This window comes from Tachyglossus aculeatus (genome assembly GCF_015852505.1).
Source record: "Tachyglossus aculeatus isolate mTacAcu1 chromosome 12 unlocalized genomic scaffold, mTacAcu1.pri SUPER_6_unloc_1, whole genome shotgun sequence".
In the NCBI taxonomy this organism is placed as follows: domain Eukaryota; kingdom Metazoa; phylum Chordata; class Mammalia; order Monotremata; family Tachyglossidae; genus Tachyglossus; species Tachyglossus aculeatus.
In genome coordinates, this window is record NW_024044828.1 from 9,966,578 (window position 1) to 9,982,796 (window position 16,219).

Below are 16,219 nucleotides of genomic sequence, written 5' to 3' on the forward strand. Positions count from 1 at the left end.
GAGAGCGGCGGCAGCATCCTTCGAGGGGCGTGGCTTGCCTCCCCAAGCCGCCCAATGGGAAGGCCGCCCTGGGCGCCCTCCAGGAAGATTGATGAGGGTTGCTAGGAGACAAGAGCGTCTCCCTCCAGCGTGATCTAGGGACCGCTCTGGCCGAGCCCTCGGCGGGCTGCCGCCGGGCTAGTTGAATAGCTCCTCCGGCCGGGGGGAAAGGCAGCACCCCGGCCCCACTCGCGCTGCGCCCGGTCGCTCCCTTCCCCTCCCCGCCGGGCAGCCCCCCAGCAGCGCGGGATGGATGCACGGGAGGACCCCCTCCTTCCTAGGACCGTCCATCCCGGCTCCCGGCCGTGCCGAGAGCAATAGCTGAGCTTCAAAGTTAGCGCTGCTTCCCTCTCCCTTCCTCCCTTCTCCCTCTGCCCTCTCCCCCTCCGCCAGCCTACTGCACGCCCCGCCTGCCACTCGCTCCTCCGAATCCCGCTCGGCGTTGCATCTACCTCTTGCACAGCCTGCCGCCCGCTCCTCCGAATCCCCCTCGGCGTTGCATATACCGCTTGCACCAACTGCGTTGCATATACCTCTTCCACCTCCTGCCGCTCGCTCCTCCAAAACCCCTCGGCGTTGCCATCCGCACGCACCTCCCGCCCGAGCCGAAGCCGCGCTTCCTCCCCTGCAGACCTCCTCCCTCTCCCCCCCGTCCCCGCCTCTCCCGGATCGCTGGAGGCTTTGCACCAACCTCCTCGAGCGAAGCCGAAACCCGTGCGACGACCCCCCCCCGCGCCCGCCCCGCGACTCCCTAAAGCGGAGCCGGGGGGTGGGAGGAGAGAAAGGAAAGCCATGCCCGGAGGAGACCCGTGCCTCGGCCGGGGACCCCCGAGAGTGGCGATGGATGCCGCCTGGCCGGGGCGGGGGAAAGTTGCTCCGCTGCACGGGACGCGGGTTGGAGGCCTGGGGAGCGGGGGGTCGCGGCTGTGAAGAGCCGCCCTCCTCCCCCGGCTGGCCCACCGGGGTTACCGCTGCCTCCCGCCCCCCTTCCCACCCCCAGCTCCTTCCCTCCACCCTCCCGCCGCCCGGGAGGCCTTGATGCTCTGCTCCCCGGGCCCCGGGCCAGCGGGCACCGGAGAGAACCGGGAGGGCATCGGGGAAGGGCGCGGGGGGGGGAGGGCGAGTCCTCGGCCAAGTTGGCCATGGCGGGGGCAAACTAAGTTCTGGGCTGGCCGGGGACAGGACGGAGAGTGGGCGGCGGGGGGTCGGCTGTCGAGGACCCACCATGAGCCGGAGCCCGGGAGGAGCCGGACCCGCCTGCCCTTGCGCCCACGGTAAGCCCCCGGGACCCCAGCCCCATCCCTCGGGCGCGCTCCGGCCCGGACAACGAGACACGGGATTGATAGGGGCGGGAGGGCAGGGCAGGCCTCCTCTCCCTCCCCCCCCGAGGGTCCCGGATTTCAGGGTGCCAAGGGCGGCTGGACCCCTCCCAACCGCCTCGACTCCCGGAGGGGCAGGGAATGGGTCCTTTTTAGTGTTGCAGTGAACTCTCCCAAGCGCCTAGACCAGTGCTTTGCGCACAGTAAGCGCTCAATAAATGACTGGATGAATGACCACTCTCAACTCTCTTCTCTCTCTCTCACCTCTGCCCCCACCCCGTGATTAAGTGGGGGGGGGGTCCGGGCTGGCGATGGGTCGATGCCGTGTTTCGCCCTGGCGAGGGCAGGCCGGGTTGGGGAGGTGGGGGCATGGGTGCCCCGGCTGTAGGGCGATGCGAAAAAGCAGGCGAGACGCAGCCAGATGTTGGCCAGCGGTTGGCACCCCTGCGGGCCCCCGCGGGAGCGCTCCCAAATCCCTGCTCCCAGCCGAGCCGACCTTTGGGGAAAACATGGGGAAAAGGCATGGGAAGGCCCCGATCTACTCCCACCCCTCGACCCCCATCCCATTCGGGTTTCTGATCAGACGCGAAGGCAGGGGGCCGATTCTAGATCCGAGAATCAAGTGGGTCGTTCCGCTGAAAGGTTTCATCTCCTAAGATATTTATTACCTCACCCTCGGCATCGTTTCGTCCCCAACCTCCTGAGACCCCCTTGAACTTGAAAGATTCCCCTAGGTAATCCATTTTTTTTCTTAGCCCTGCGTCTGACTCATATTATGAGATTGCTATGAAAAATTCAAGGGGCCTGGGTGGCAAAAAACTCAAGACTGGTAAACTCTTTTGAGATCCTAGGGCCAAATGATTCGCACAGGTGTGTGTAAGAGAGAGAATGAGTGAGTGTGTGTGTGTTTGTGTGATACAAAGAAAGAAAGCCAGGACAGTTAAAGTCAAGACGTTAGTATGAGGGAAAGAGCTAGAGAGATCTTTGAGTTTCTATGCTTCCATTTGTAGCACCTGCCAGGCACTGCTTAAGCAGAGGATCGATTGTTTCCTTTAGAAAAATCAGCATCCACTGGAGATAAGGAGAAAATCCCTCCCAAGCGTCTCCGGATCTTCCCCACCCCTCTTTATCTTGGCACTGAATTTGAAGTCTGTTGCATTTGCATGTACGGAACAGTGATGTGATGTGCAGTAATTTCACAGGTATATTTAGAAAGAGCATACGCACAGAATTCCTTAGAGTAAATGGGCTGCTCCACCCGACCTTCGGGGTAGCCGGTACCATTGCTTAATAATTATAAAATCATATGTGTATTCTTGAAAACATAAGTTATTTACCCAAATGACTGAATAGTGATCTACTGGTCACAAGGTATCTTTAAAGTGCTTTGTTCCCCCCCCCCCCCCCCCCGCCCTCAAGCGATGATGTCAGTAACAGAATCTCGCCTCCGTAAAATCCTGTCATTCTAGAAGAAAGCTAGCACTTCCATGATTTTGGCCGTCCATCCGTCGGAATGAACTCGGCTACCTAGTGAGATAAAAGCACGCTGTGCTTCGACCTGCTGAAAATCTGTCTTTTGAACTCTTGGGTAGAATCTCCCTATAGCCCAGATGGGCATGCTGGGTTCCCGGCCCTCAAAACTTGCCTCCGCCGTTCAAAATGAAGTAGGTGTGTCAATGAAAAAGTCCTGCAGGTCTGGAAGAAAAAAGAATAACAATGCCTCTGCGAAACGGGTAAATAGAGTGGGCTTCTATCAGAGATCATCATCATCAATCGTATTTATTGAGCGCTTACTATGTGCAGAGCACTGTACTAAGCGCTTGGGAAGTACAAATTGGCAACATATAGAGACAGTCCCTATCCAACAGTGGGCTCACAGTCTAAAAGATGGTAATGAGCCTGATATTCCTGTGGTCTCGTTTCCTGGCTCCAGCGCTTAGAACAGTGCTTTGCACATAGCGCTTAATAAAACGCCATCATTATTATTATTACTGTTAGAAAATGTTTGAATGGTAAAGCCGACACCTTCCGTAAAGTGTAGTATCGAGAACTATGCCAGAGCTAGGATGAGCCTGCGGCTCAGTGTAAAGATGTAGCTTCTTTCAGCATCGAGCTGTATTCTCACCGTGGGATGACATGTGACCAGTTGTGAAAATGAGTGTAAAGTCAAGTGAGAGGGAACAGATTTAGAGATCATACAAATAAATTCAGCAGTTCGCCTCCTTTTGGGAGATACCGTTTTGAAATTAGCGAGCAACCTGAATGGAAGGGGACTAGGTGTTGGAGAATGTGCTGTACTACATAGTGAAACACAAAAAAAAAACTGACCCAGTTCCTGAATTCCCTTTGTTACTTGCTCATGCATGTTGGATGGAAGCAGAGATGGAACGTGTGGGGAATGGATTGAGAAAGCAGCTTGAGTGTACATTTGTTTTTCCTTACTTCTGTGGGTACAAACCACACACACATACATGCCCTCTGGCATGCACAAGTCCGGCTGAAGACATGCACACACGCACACACACCCCACCCCAATTGAAATTCGGCTGTCTACAGGGATGGAATTTTGCAACTTTTTAACAGTTGCTCATCAAAGTCCACAAAAATCATTGGAAAAAGGAAACAAAAACAAACACTCCATCCCCTAGGAACAAGAGGAGGGTGGCCATCAGTTTTTCAGCCTGGAGGGGGGGGCCAGGATGCTCTGAATTACCTAGAGGGAGAGTTGTTTTTTCTGGGTCAATCCTCTGAGAAGCCCATCGAGGCAGGGAGACACAAGTAAGCTCGTTGTGGGCATTTGATGTCAATGTTTATTGTTGTACTTTCCCAAGTGGTTACTACAGTGCTTTACACACAGTAAGCACTCAATAAATACGATTGAATGAATGAAGTAGGAAACCCGTTTGCTTTCCAGCTGCTTTGCCCAGCTCTTTTGTGGTGACTTAACTTGTGAGGCTACTCAGACTGATTCAGCTCAGTCCTGCATTAGATTAATGCACTAGAATTGCCACACAGAAGCAATGAAAAATAGTAGAAGAGTATACACCATAGACCAAGACCAAGTTAGCAGAATTAAGGCAAATAGTGTAAAGGAAAAATCTATTACATTAGTCACCTCCCACCTCTAATACCGGCAGATCCCACAGAGTTATGTGTTTTGAAGTGGTTTGGTGGACCTTTTTGGTCCAGTCTGGATTTAAATGACTTAAGCAGTGACTTTCACCACTGGCTTTGGAAGTCTATTTCACAGTCGAATAGTCCCCCTTATTAAGAATTTTGTGATGATATTTAACCTAATGTTCCCTTATCTCAATTGCATCATGCTACTTGTACTTATACCCTCTTGGACTATACTTGCTATAGATTATTCTTTGCAGGTTTTTAAGGTTCCATCCAATAAATTTGCAGAATAGAAACACAGTTCATAAATCTAGGGTGAAGAGGGCAGTACCGGGTCTGAATTTCTTTGCTAATAAGTTAATCGATTAATCAATCGTATTTACTGAGCATTTACTATTCATTCAATTGCATTTACTGAGCGCTTGCCGTATGCAAAGCTCTGTACTTTGCATTACCGCTTACCGCTTAGTATGTGCAGAGCACTGTACTGAGTGCTTGGAAGAGTACTACTTTTGACATTTTTTCAATACGTGTATCCTAATTTTTTAAAGATACAATAGGGGAGGGAAAAAACTCACCTTTTTAGAGGCTCTTGAATTTTGAAATGACTCTGTCTAAACTATATGCTACGGTGGAGTATGCGTGTACAAGCAATTTTTGTTGAAAAATTGATTCACTAGAACCATTTCCCTGTATTCTCTACAATGGAAACTTCTGTGCTCTTCAGCTTTTCAGTCCCCTTTGAACTGTTGCTCTTTAGAACCTAATATAGCGTTGAAGATGCTGATATCATGTAAATTTTACTACTAGAATGGAAGAGAACCTGAGTTTAAACTTGTGCAATAGCACTACAGAGAGTCACTTAGTCCGACCTTAGCCTCTTTAGACATAATTAACCAGCAGCATCATTACTCTAATGAAGGTAGAATTCTAGACTCTCCTGACTTGAGCCTTTTGAAGTGATAAGATGAAAAATATGTGGACTGGAGCATATAAAAGGGGGCTTTAGATGTGGTAGGTACTTAAGAATTCTTTAAATGCCTCATGCTCTGCAACAGAAAACAGAAGGAGAACTCGCACTGTCAGCTGGGAGCAAACCAAATTCAGTGTGAAAATATTTCACAGAATCCTCTGGTTCTGTTTACCAAAATCAAAAAGTGGGATTTGGACTCAGCTGGGGAAGACTGAATATTTTTTCACTTTTTGAGGTCAAGCGCCTCATTGTAACACCAGGGTCCCAGTGTCCATGGCAGTTTACACTCAGAGCGGGAATTCTCGTAGTGCTCTGTGTTAATTTGCTCTGGTACACCCCAGCAAAGGGCATGGGAAGCATCCTGTGTTCAGCCAGCCCGTCCTTCACTTTTGAGGGGGGACTGCTGAGGTTGGGAGTGAATGCCAAATTATCCACTCTCTCTCCTTAGGATAGCAATCTCTATGAATATGCAGGTCCCATATACAGTCTACTCAGGCACATAGACTTCAGATAACCAATATCCTCAGTGAAAAGCAGTGTAGCCTAGTAGAAAGAGCATGGGCCTTGGAATCAGTGGATCTGGGTTCTAATCCCAGCTCTGCCACTTTGCTGCTGTGACATTGGGCAAGTCAGTTCTGTGAGCCTCAGTAACTTTATCTGTAAAATGGGGATTAAGACTGTGAGCCCTATGTAGGACAGGGACTTTGTCCAAACCAATAATCTTGTTTCTACCCTAGTGCTTAGCACAATGCCTGGTACAGTAAGCACTTAACAAATAAAAACCAAAGCAATAATCCACCCGTGGTAGTTATGGAGCACTTACTGTGTGCAAAGCATTGTACTAAGTTCTTGGACATGATTCCGTACCCTCAAGGAGCTGACACTAGCAGGGACCTTATATTCTAGAAGGGTCCTAGCTAGTAGCTTTCCATCTAACTGTGAGTTTACAACTAGTAGTTCCTTAAAGATTTCAACAACAGTAGTGGTATGACAAAATATTAAACTTAATTCAGGAATAGCCATCTATCCCTGACTGGGCACTTGTTCTTAACTTGAACTCAGGTGTTAACACCCTGTAAATGACTGCCATATTGCCTCTGTAGACACATCATACAAAGATCCCTTCCTGGTGGTTCACCTTGCTGAATCCCAGCCTTCCTGATACTGTTGAAGCCTACCTCACTTACCTCAGAGCTCTGGCGCTTTTCCCGATTTTTTTCAAGCCCCCTCCTCTATGCCCAATTCCTCCCCTGTAATAGGCTGCACTCCTGCTGATGTCACCAGATGAGTGATTGAGCTTCCCATCTAGGAGGAGAGGTCTTGAGGAGTGAGCGAAGTCCCTAAAAACTCAACTAGATTGTAAGATCCACTATATTGTAAACTCTCCTAGATTGTAAGTTCCTCGAGGACAGGAATCGTGTCTTCCAACTCTACTGTATTGAGCTCTTCGAAACAGTACAGAGCTCTGCATACAGTATTCACTCAATAAATGCTATTAATTGGTTGATTGATTGAAATACCCAAGAGGCCTTCTTCCCTGACCAAGCCCCCCCTTACCTCTTTTCCCACTCCCTTTTGTCACCCTGACTTGCTCCCTTTGTTCTTCCCCTGCTCCAGCCCCACTTATGTACCTATCTGTAACTTATTTATTTATATTAATGTCTGTCTCCCCACCCCCTAGACTGTAAGCTTGTTGTGAGCAGGTAATGTGTGTGTTTATTGTACTCTCCCAAGCACTCAGTACTTGCTTTGCACACAGTAAGCATTCAGTAAATATGATTGAATGAATCAGGGTTCCCTGCCTCCTTTCTCCATCTATGGAAGGGGATAGGCTGTTGGACTGTCAGAATGCATCCTGATTAGTTTGGTGGGTTGCTTAATTGATGGCTGCTGTATAGGTTGGCTGAGAGCCCTGTGCCATGTGTCTCTCCCACCTCCCCACCCTGCACTCCCCCCATTCACATACACACTACCTCTTGGACTGTGCCTTGAACCCTCTCCTCCAACCCTTACCCACACTCCGGAACAGTAAAGAGAAGCAGCATAGCCTAATGGAAATAGCACAGGCCTGGGAGTCAGAAGGTCCTGGGTTGTAGTCCTGGCTCCTCCTCTTCTCTGCTGAGTGTTCTTGGCTGAGTCACTTAACTTTTGCCTCATCTTTGAGCCCTACATAGGACAGGGACTGTGTTCAACCTGATTAGCTTGTATGTACCACAGTGCTTAGTACATTGCCTGGTAGATAGTAATTGTTTAATAAATACCATAAAAAACAGTAAAAAAAAAAACAAAAACCTGTTAAGTGCCTAGGCTTAAGTGAGGGGTTTGGGCTAGTGGAGCATGGTTTTGAGAAGCAGCGTGGCTCAGTGGAAACAGCACGGGCTTTGGAGTCAGAGGTCATGGGTTCAAATCCCAGCTCTGACAATTGTCAGCTGTGCGACTTTGGGCAAGTCACTTAACTTCTCTGTGCCTCAGTTACCTCATCTGTAAAATGGGGATGAAGTCTGGGAGCCCCCTGTGGGACAACCTGATCACCTTGTAACCTCCCCAGCGCTTAGAACAGTGCTTTGCACATAGTAAGCGCTTAATAAATGCCATTATTATTATTAAAGAACTGGTTCTAATGGCATCACACAATCCTTGTTGATATTGCATCGGCATCTAAGGCTGGGCTTGTTCTGGGAAGATTCGGGTCCCAAACTGACATTTTCTGGGGGAAAATTCATTTCCTAGAGCACACCTGTCCTTGGAGATCTTGCAAGAAGTCTTGCTCCAGAATAGATGTGGCTTCCAGATTGGCCACTTGGGTTTCTGGCAAGTAGAATGGAGAACCCAGAGCCAGAATACACATTCTCTCAGTAAGACGGGTTCTGGAATCCCCCAGAGAGACTCAAGTTCTGTGAGGTAGTGGAGGAATGAGACAGCCAGGCAAGAAATTAGTTCTTAGAGCACGTTTGGCAATCCACAGTGCTGGTAATTTCTCAGCTTGTTGAGGCAGCAAGTCTCTCTTCCACTGATTATGACACCTTGCTGCGTCAAATATTGCATCCTGAGACCCAGTGGTAGAAAGGACAGAGGAATCGGCCTCATTCATATGCACAAACTAGAACAGCAATATGTTCAGCATTCCCTCAGTAAAACTTTTCCATTCCCATTGTTTTCATCAGCCTTTGCTTCTCAAGCTGGAAGTGTAACTCCAGAGTTACAGAAGCCAAACTACAGAATTCTAAGCAGAATTCGGTGATGAACATCCAGCATGCTACTTCCCTTATCCCACCTTTACCTGTAGTCACATCATTTTTCTCCATCTGCTTCTCCCCCTTTAAACTCTCCCACTCAAGAGAAACCAAATTCAGATGTTATCATTCCTCTCTTCTTCTTAATAGCATGTGTGACCCATCACTGTTGGGAGAGTGCAAAGGCGTTAACAGGGCAATCCCTACTCCCAAGGACCTTACAGTCTATGTAGGGAAGGCAATACTAAAATTATAGGTATGGAGAAGTAATAGAATTTAAAGATTCATTCATTCAATTGTATGTATTGAGCACTTACTGTGTGCAGAGCACTGTACTAAGCACTAAAGATGTGTTCATAACCCTGATGGGGTTGGAAGGGGGTGAGTACCAAGTCCTTAGGTTTTGTGGAAGGGCCAAAGTGGCAGTTGGGAGCAGATATAAATGGGGAAATGAGAGATTAATCAGAGAAGGCCTTCTGGAGGAGATGTGATTTCAGAAGGGCTTTAGAGATGGAGAGAGCAGTGGTCTGCCAGATATGAAGTTGGGAGGTGAATTCAGAAAGCCGAACTGGTGTGAGTTCAGCAGCAGGATTAAACAAGAATGAAGAACTGTTAGTAGACTGATTTGACAGGAATGAAGGGGCAAGGTGGGTTGTAGACAAATGCAAGGATAAACAGGAGGCAGGAGAACTGATTGAGTGCCTTAAAGCCAGTGGTCAGGGGTTTCTGCTTGATGTGGAGAGGAACGGGTATTCATTGGAGGCTTTTGAAGAGTGGGGAGATGTAGAATGATGTTTTAGGAAATTCTTAGGAAACAAAAGTTGTTGTCTAGCTCATGGACTAATGCTATGTGTGCTCAGGCATAGTCTTACAAATAGAATAACCATTCACCCATGGTGAAAAGCTCTGCTCTACCCCCTTCCCTGCTCCACAGCACGTGTATATATTTGTACACATGTATTATTATATTTATTTTATTAATGATGTGTATGTCTATAATTCTGTTTATCTATTTTGATGCTATTGATACCTGACTACTTGTTTTGTTGTCTGTCTCCCCCTTCTAGACTGTGAGCCCGCTGTTGGGTAGGGATTCTCTCTCTCTGTTGCCAAATTGTACTTTCCGAGCACTTAGTACAGGGCTCTGCACACAGTAAGTGCTCAATAAATACTATTGAATGAATGAATTTTGCTCCGTAAGTAGTAAGGAATGCTGATTCTGTTCGTTCATTATCTATCTAGCTACACTAGGAGGGAGGTTGACCAAATAAAGAAGACTACTATTTTCTGGAATCCCTTTCTCCTGGAAATCCCTTCCTCCCCAAAGCAAGTCTCCATTGTCACAGCATTGTTGATTAAGCCTAGGCTTTCTGCTCACTATTGTTGCTGATGTCTTCTGTCCATGCCTATGACTGAAGAAGCTGTAACCTCAGTCTCTTGAAAAGCTGAAGGTACACAGCACTTGACCTCTAAGAAAGGGGCTTGTGACAACTCTGGAGGTGAGTTGAAGCAGAGTTTCACTGCCCTGGAAAACCTCATGAATCCTCTTGACTGAAAGTTCGTTGTGGGCAGGGAATGTGTCTAGCAACTCTGTTATACTGTACACTCTTGAGTACTTAGTACAGTGCTCTGCACATAGTAAGCCCTTAATAAATTTGATTGATTCCCTGTATCCTGTTCAGTTAGCAATTCATGGTTCTCTTTACCTCCCCTTCTGGGATAATCACAGGATGCACAAATAGAAGTGAAACTTTACCCGTTCTCACTCTTTCCTTGTAAACCATAATTGAAGGGAAGCCCAGATGGGACTCAGTGTATGCTTATTGATTGCCATTGACCTGTATGCAATCAGTAGTCAATATAATGTCCATGATTCTTTTTCTGATCTAAATCCTCCTCTCACCATACTGTAGTTGAATGATGAAGTCCTACTGACTTCTTTTAACCCAGTAGTTTCTAAATTAGTCTAAGGAGACCACTTTTCCATAAATCAAAAGGTTCAGCACCTGGTTTGTTTGTTTTTCCTGTGAATACTACAGGGCAGAGCTTCCTTAAATGAAGAGTATCTGCCCAGAACCCAAAAAGTAAGACATCAGTCATAAGAGTCTTACAGCCACTGTCCTGTTTCATCTCTCTGTTTGTCTATCTTACTGAGTAGGTATATTTACATGTATCTAATCCTCAAATTGATTTATTAAGCAGAGTTTACAAGTTAAAAAAGAAGAGGACCTGAGAAGATAATTACAAGAATACAAATCAGAGAGGCAGCTTTGAGGGAATAGTAATTCTGTTTCTTGAACTGACCTTAAATCCCTAGGAAGAGAGCAGAATAGCTTTAACGCAACCTTTTCTCTCCACTCAGAAGTGGTTTAGAATTAATTGTGCAGTTTAGCTGAACTTTGCTTTTCCTGGTATCCTAGGAGAAGTGCTCTGACAGGCTGGGAATTTTAACTTGCTTGTAATGTAAACTCAATATATTGGCATTAGTTTTTAATACCCCGGAACTTCGTTGGAAAATCCTAAAGTGCAAAACAAACAAAGAGAAGAAGCCATGAGAAAGATGGAAATGGAGACTGTTGTGAGAGTCTTTATTTGGTCAATTTACTTTAATTTAGTCCCTAAGAATGATCCTTTAAATTCCTAGATGTTTGATTTTTAACAGTAGCTATATTCAGCCTAGTTGGTGCTCTTGTACGTGGTGATAGTAGTAGTAGCATTTTGCGAGGGCACATTTGGTACTATGAAGGTGCTTCAGCTCCACCAATTAGCTGTGTGACTTTGGGCAAGTCACTTAACTTCTCTGGGCCTCAGTTCCCTCATCTGTAAAATGGGGATGAAGACTGTGAGCCCCCCGTGGGACAACCTGATCACCTTGTAACCTCCCTAGTGCTTAGACCAGTGCTTTGCACATAGTAAGTGCTTAATAAATGTCATTATTATTATTAAGTCCAGAATATCAAATCGCACATTCTCTGACCACAAGCAGCTTACCCTTTAATAGCAAAAACAAACACAAAAATATTTCCAACTAGTGGGTGATCAAATACCGTAGACATATACATAAGTGCTAAGGGTGTAAAGTTTATAAATGCTAGAATTGGCAAAACGAGATGGCTCAGGGTTCTGGGAAATTAATCAGGGAAAGCTGTGGGCTGCCTGATAATGAAAATAATAATAACAATAATGATAGTAACCTTGCTCCCTCCCACCTTACTACTCTCCTACTGCAATACAGCCTGTACGCTTTGCTCCTCTAATGCCAACCTACTCACTCTACCTTAGTATCATCTGTTCACACCAACCTCTCGCCCACATCCTGCCTGTAGCCTGGAACATCCTTCCTCTTCATAACCGAGAGACAATTACTCTTCTCACCTTCAAAGCCTTATTCAAGGCACATCTCGTCCAAGAAGGCTTCCCTGGCCAAGCCCTCATTTTTTCTTCTCCCACTCCCTGTGTGTTGCTCTTGCTCTTGAATTTGCTTCCTTATTCACCCCTCCCTCAGACCCACAGCACTAATGTCCATATCCATAATTCATTTATTTATATTAATGTCTGTCTTGCCCTCTGTACTGTAAGCTCACTGTGGGCAGGGAATGTGTCATTAATAGTTGTATTGTACTCTCCCAAACGCTTAGTACAGTGTACTAAGTGCACTTAGCACACAGTAAGCACTCAATAAATACGATTGATAGCAAAACTGACGGTCTGACCCAATTTCCTGCTCCCCCTACACTGGATGAACTACTAAGCAGTGAATTCCCAGCCAGTGGAGAGCTGAATGGCCATAAACTGAGACTTCATCCCTAAAACATGGCACTTTGACCCCGCAGTGCCGTCTCCACAGTCCTCCAATCTCAGTGGGACTCAAAGGGGACCAATCGATCAATGGTATTGTACTTTCCCAAGTGCTTTGTACAATGCTCTGCACACAGTAAACATTCAATAAATGTGATTGATTGTGAATAGTAATAGTATTAATAACTTTGGTATTCGATAAGTGCTCACCATGTGCCAAGCCCTGTACTGAGTGCTGAGGTTGATACAAAATAGGTAGGACATAGCCTCTGTCCTCCATGGGGTTCACAGTTGAAATTTGGAAGAATAGGTTTTAAATCTCAATTTAACAGGTGGGGAAACTGAGACCCAGTGTGGAAAAGTGACTTTCCGAAGGTCATACTGCAGATAAGCGGCAGAGCCGCTTGATGTGAGGATGGGGGAGGGAGTTACAAGCTGGGGGAGAATGGCATGAGCAAGGGCATGGAGGAGGGGAAAGTTGAGGGAGGTATAGATAGAAGGTTGCTTTGGGAGGAACAGAATTGGGGAAGAGCAGGTGAAGAGAACATTTAGGAAAGGAGGAGTCAGATGAAAACCTTGAAGCCAATTGTGGGGAGCTTTTGTTTGCAAAAGAAACAAGCTGTAGTCTTTAAAGCAACTTGGCTTTGTGATTTTTTTCTCTCTGACTTGTTTTTGAACTTACTCTTTGACCAATTATCACTTCAGCTAGGTCTGTGCAATTGAAGTAAAGAGGAGTGTTGAACAATTATCTGGTAAATTCCAGCATGACATATAATGAAATATCAATAATTACATATAGATAATTAAAAGTAAATCAATATACTTTTTAACCTGAATTATCTTCACTCTGAATACACCACAAAAATTTTTAACCCTCCACTAGACTCAGGCATTGCACACCAGATCTTGAGCAGCATTCTATCAAGAAACCCAGCACCCTCATTTCTAGCCATATAACTTCCAATTTGACAAAGTAGGTTAATCTTGCTTTCCCCAGTTTAGAGTCTTGGAGAATTTTTCAGCCATGAAAAGAAGCCCTCGTACTCAAGGTCTATAAGCATTGAAGGCGATACTAATGGAAATCAGGCAGTGGAGTAGAATGAGATTTAGGTGGCAGAACTAATGAGAAATTTAGTGTATTCTGGCACTCTTTCCATTTCCCTTTTAATTTCCTTCCTCGATTAAGCCCTTTTTTTCCCTGACTCCCACTGTCTGCTGCATTGCCTATAGACTTGGATCTGTACCCTTTGAACACTTGATTTTCAGCTCAGCCTCACAGCACTTACATACCTTTACATAATTCATTTATATTGTCTGTCTCCCTTGCTAGACTGTGGACTCCTGTGGTCAGAGAATGTGTCTACTAACTCTTCTGTATTGTACTCTCCCAAGCACTTAGTGCAGTGCTCTGCACACAGTAAGCTCTCAGTAAATGCCACTAATTGATTGATTGCCCTGTAAACAGCTCTACTCCTAGTAGTTTCCTTGGTTAAAGCCTGTTTTATACACAAAGGGAAGTGGTAGAGGAAGCTTTCTTTCTTCAGAGCAGCCCCTAAGAGACCCTTGGATAGGAGAGTTGAGTTGGGGACAAGAGCGACTGTCTCTTTTTAAAAATATTTGTCTCAATGCACTTAAAGGTTTATTAACCAAAATAAGCTATGAGCTTCAATCCTTGACTAAAACATTGATCTCACATTCCGAAATATTTAATCATTCATTCAGTCATATTTATTGAGTGCTTACTATGTGCAGAGCACTGTACTAAGAGCTTGGGAAGTACAAGTTGGAAACATACAGAGACGGTCCCTACCCAACAGTGGGCTCACAGTCTAGAAGGGGGAGACAGAAAACAAAACATATTAACAAAATAAAATAAATAGAATAAATATGTACAAATAAAATAAATAAATAGAGTAATAAATACGTACAAACATATATACAGGCGAATGTGACAATCAATCAGTCTGTCAGATTCAGAAATCCTATTAAGCCATTGACTTTGAGCTCTCTGTTACCTCCACAGAAAAGGCTAATCTTGAATTTCCTTCAGATTAGACCTTATATGAGACTTCCAATTTTCTTGGTGATTTTCCAAGCAAATTCTAGGAATGAAATTGGCTGTTCAGTACTGTTTTTCCATTTCTTTACATTTCCACATCAGCACAAAGGCTGAAAAACCTTCATCCCAATACCTGATATTGCAGTCTGTGAGACTCATAACAGTAAATTATGATGGTATTTGTTAAACGCTTACTGTGTGCCAAACACAGTTCATCAAACCCAGCATCCAGTTTCATAGTGTTTTGTATCATTTTGATGGATAAAAATGACCCATGTGATTAATCCATGTTTTTTCAGAGAAAAGAAAAGCAAGAAGTGTGTTTCTAACAAGAAAAATACTTCGAGGTTAAGTAGCATGAATAATAATTCTTTGGGAATATTATACACGTCTCCTCTAAAGGCTTCAAAATATTTATAAACCATGAAGTGCTAATAATTATCATCTTGATTCTTCCCTTTTCCAAAGGATGTGTAAGGTCAGCCTTGTAGACTGGGTGGTGCAGAAGAGTAAAAAACTAATGTATTTCTGATTGGTGTATGACTCTGGTAATCCGACAGAACTGAATTTATTTGCCCTTCCCAATAAGAGAAAATAATATTGCCTTGTATTTTTTGTCATTTAAATTTTTATATCACTTCTATGACAATTATTTCATTTCTTCGTATGATAGCCCAGGAAGGAGGGAGGAATAAAAGATTATTCTCCCCTCTATGAGGAAACTGAGGCACTAAAAGATTATCTGAGTGGGAGGCATATTTAAGTGTGTTTATATGTGTAACTGCCATATAGCAAGGGTGACATTTCCCAAGAAGGTTATTCTGAGAGTAAAGAAGGTTGTTTTTTTTGGAGGGGGGTGGTGGTAAGGAGGGCTTGGCTTAGTGGTATTTAAGTGCTTACTAGGTGTCAAACACTGTTCTAAGATCTGAGTTAGTTTCAAGTTAATCAGGCAGATACAGTCCCTGTCCCACATGAGCCTCACAATCTAAGGTGGAGAGGGGACAGGTATTAAATCTCCATTTTGTAATTGAGGAACAGAGGAGTTAAGTGACTTCCCCAAGGTCACACAGCAGGTAAATGGTGGATTCAAATTAGAACCCAGGTCCTCTGTGCTTTATCCACCAGGCCATGCTGCTTCCCATTAACATTTATATTGCCATTTGAGGTCCCCAGATAAAAACAGCTTTATAAGTACAGGGGGTCATTATTTCAGGTGAACATCTCTGCACATTTTAAACATTTTCTCCGGCTCATGGGGGATTAGTGGAAATCATTAAGATCACCACTTTACAGATGAAGAAATCAAGGGCCCTGGTGGCTGTGACCTTTCCCAGAATCGTCCAGGAGGCGAGCCATGAACCAAAATTCCTCAGGGCTGGGTTTTCTTCCTTTGTAAATAACAGCAGTGGGAGCATGTCCTCTAGGTTATGAAGTCGTTGTTTAGGTGGGTAAATAAGCAGGATTTGCTGCTGCCCCTCTTCCGCCACTCTCCCAGAATTCACTGAGCCTAAACAGTTCCTGCCATATTGCTGCTGGTGGACATCACACAAGCTGGCCCAACTCAAACTTCCCTCCTCTCATACCTTTCATTGTCACGGTTTCCAGGTCAAGGGTAACAGAAATGGAAGCCTTCCAGGGTAAAACAGTATTTGTCCCAAAAGAGCTGAAGTGGAAACAG

The 16,219-nt window shown here is 45.4% G+C and overlaps 1 protein-coding gene across 1 annotated transcript in view; it reads left to right on the plus strand.

The window, feature by feature from the left end:
* The first annotated feature begins 1,132 nt into the window (after positions 1-1,132).
* The window catches only part of GRM3 (glutamate metabotropic receptor 3), a 122,242-nt gene continuing 107,155 nt past the window's right edge, over positions 1,133-16,219 (plus strand). Inside the window, exon 1 of the mRNA XM_038741404.1 lies at positions 1,133-1,313. The gene's annotated coding sequence lies outside the window, so the exon portion shown is untranslated. The remainder of the gene's footprint in view (positions 1,314-16,219) is intronic.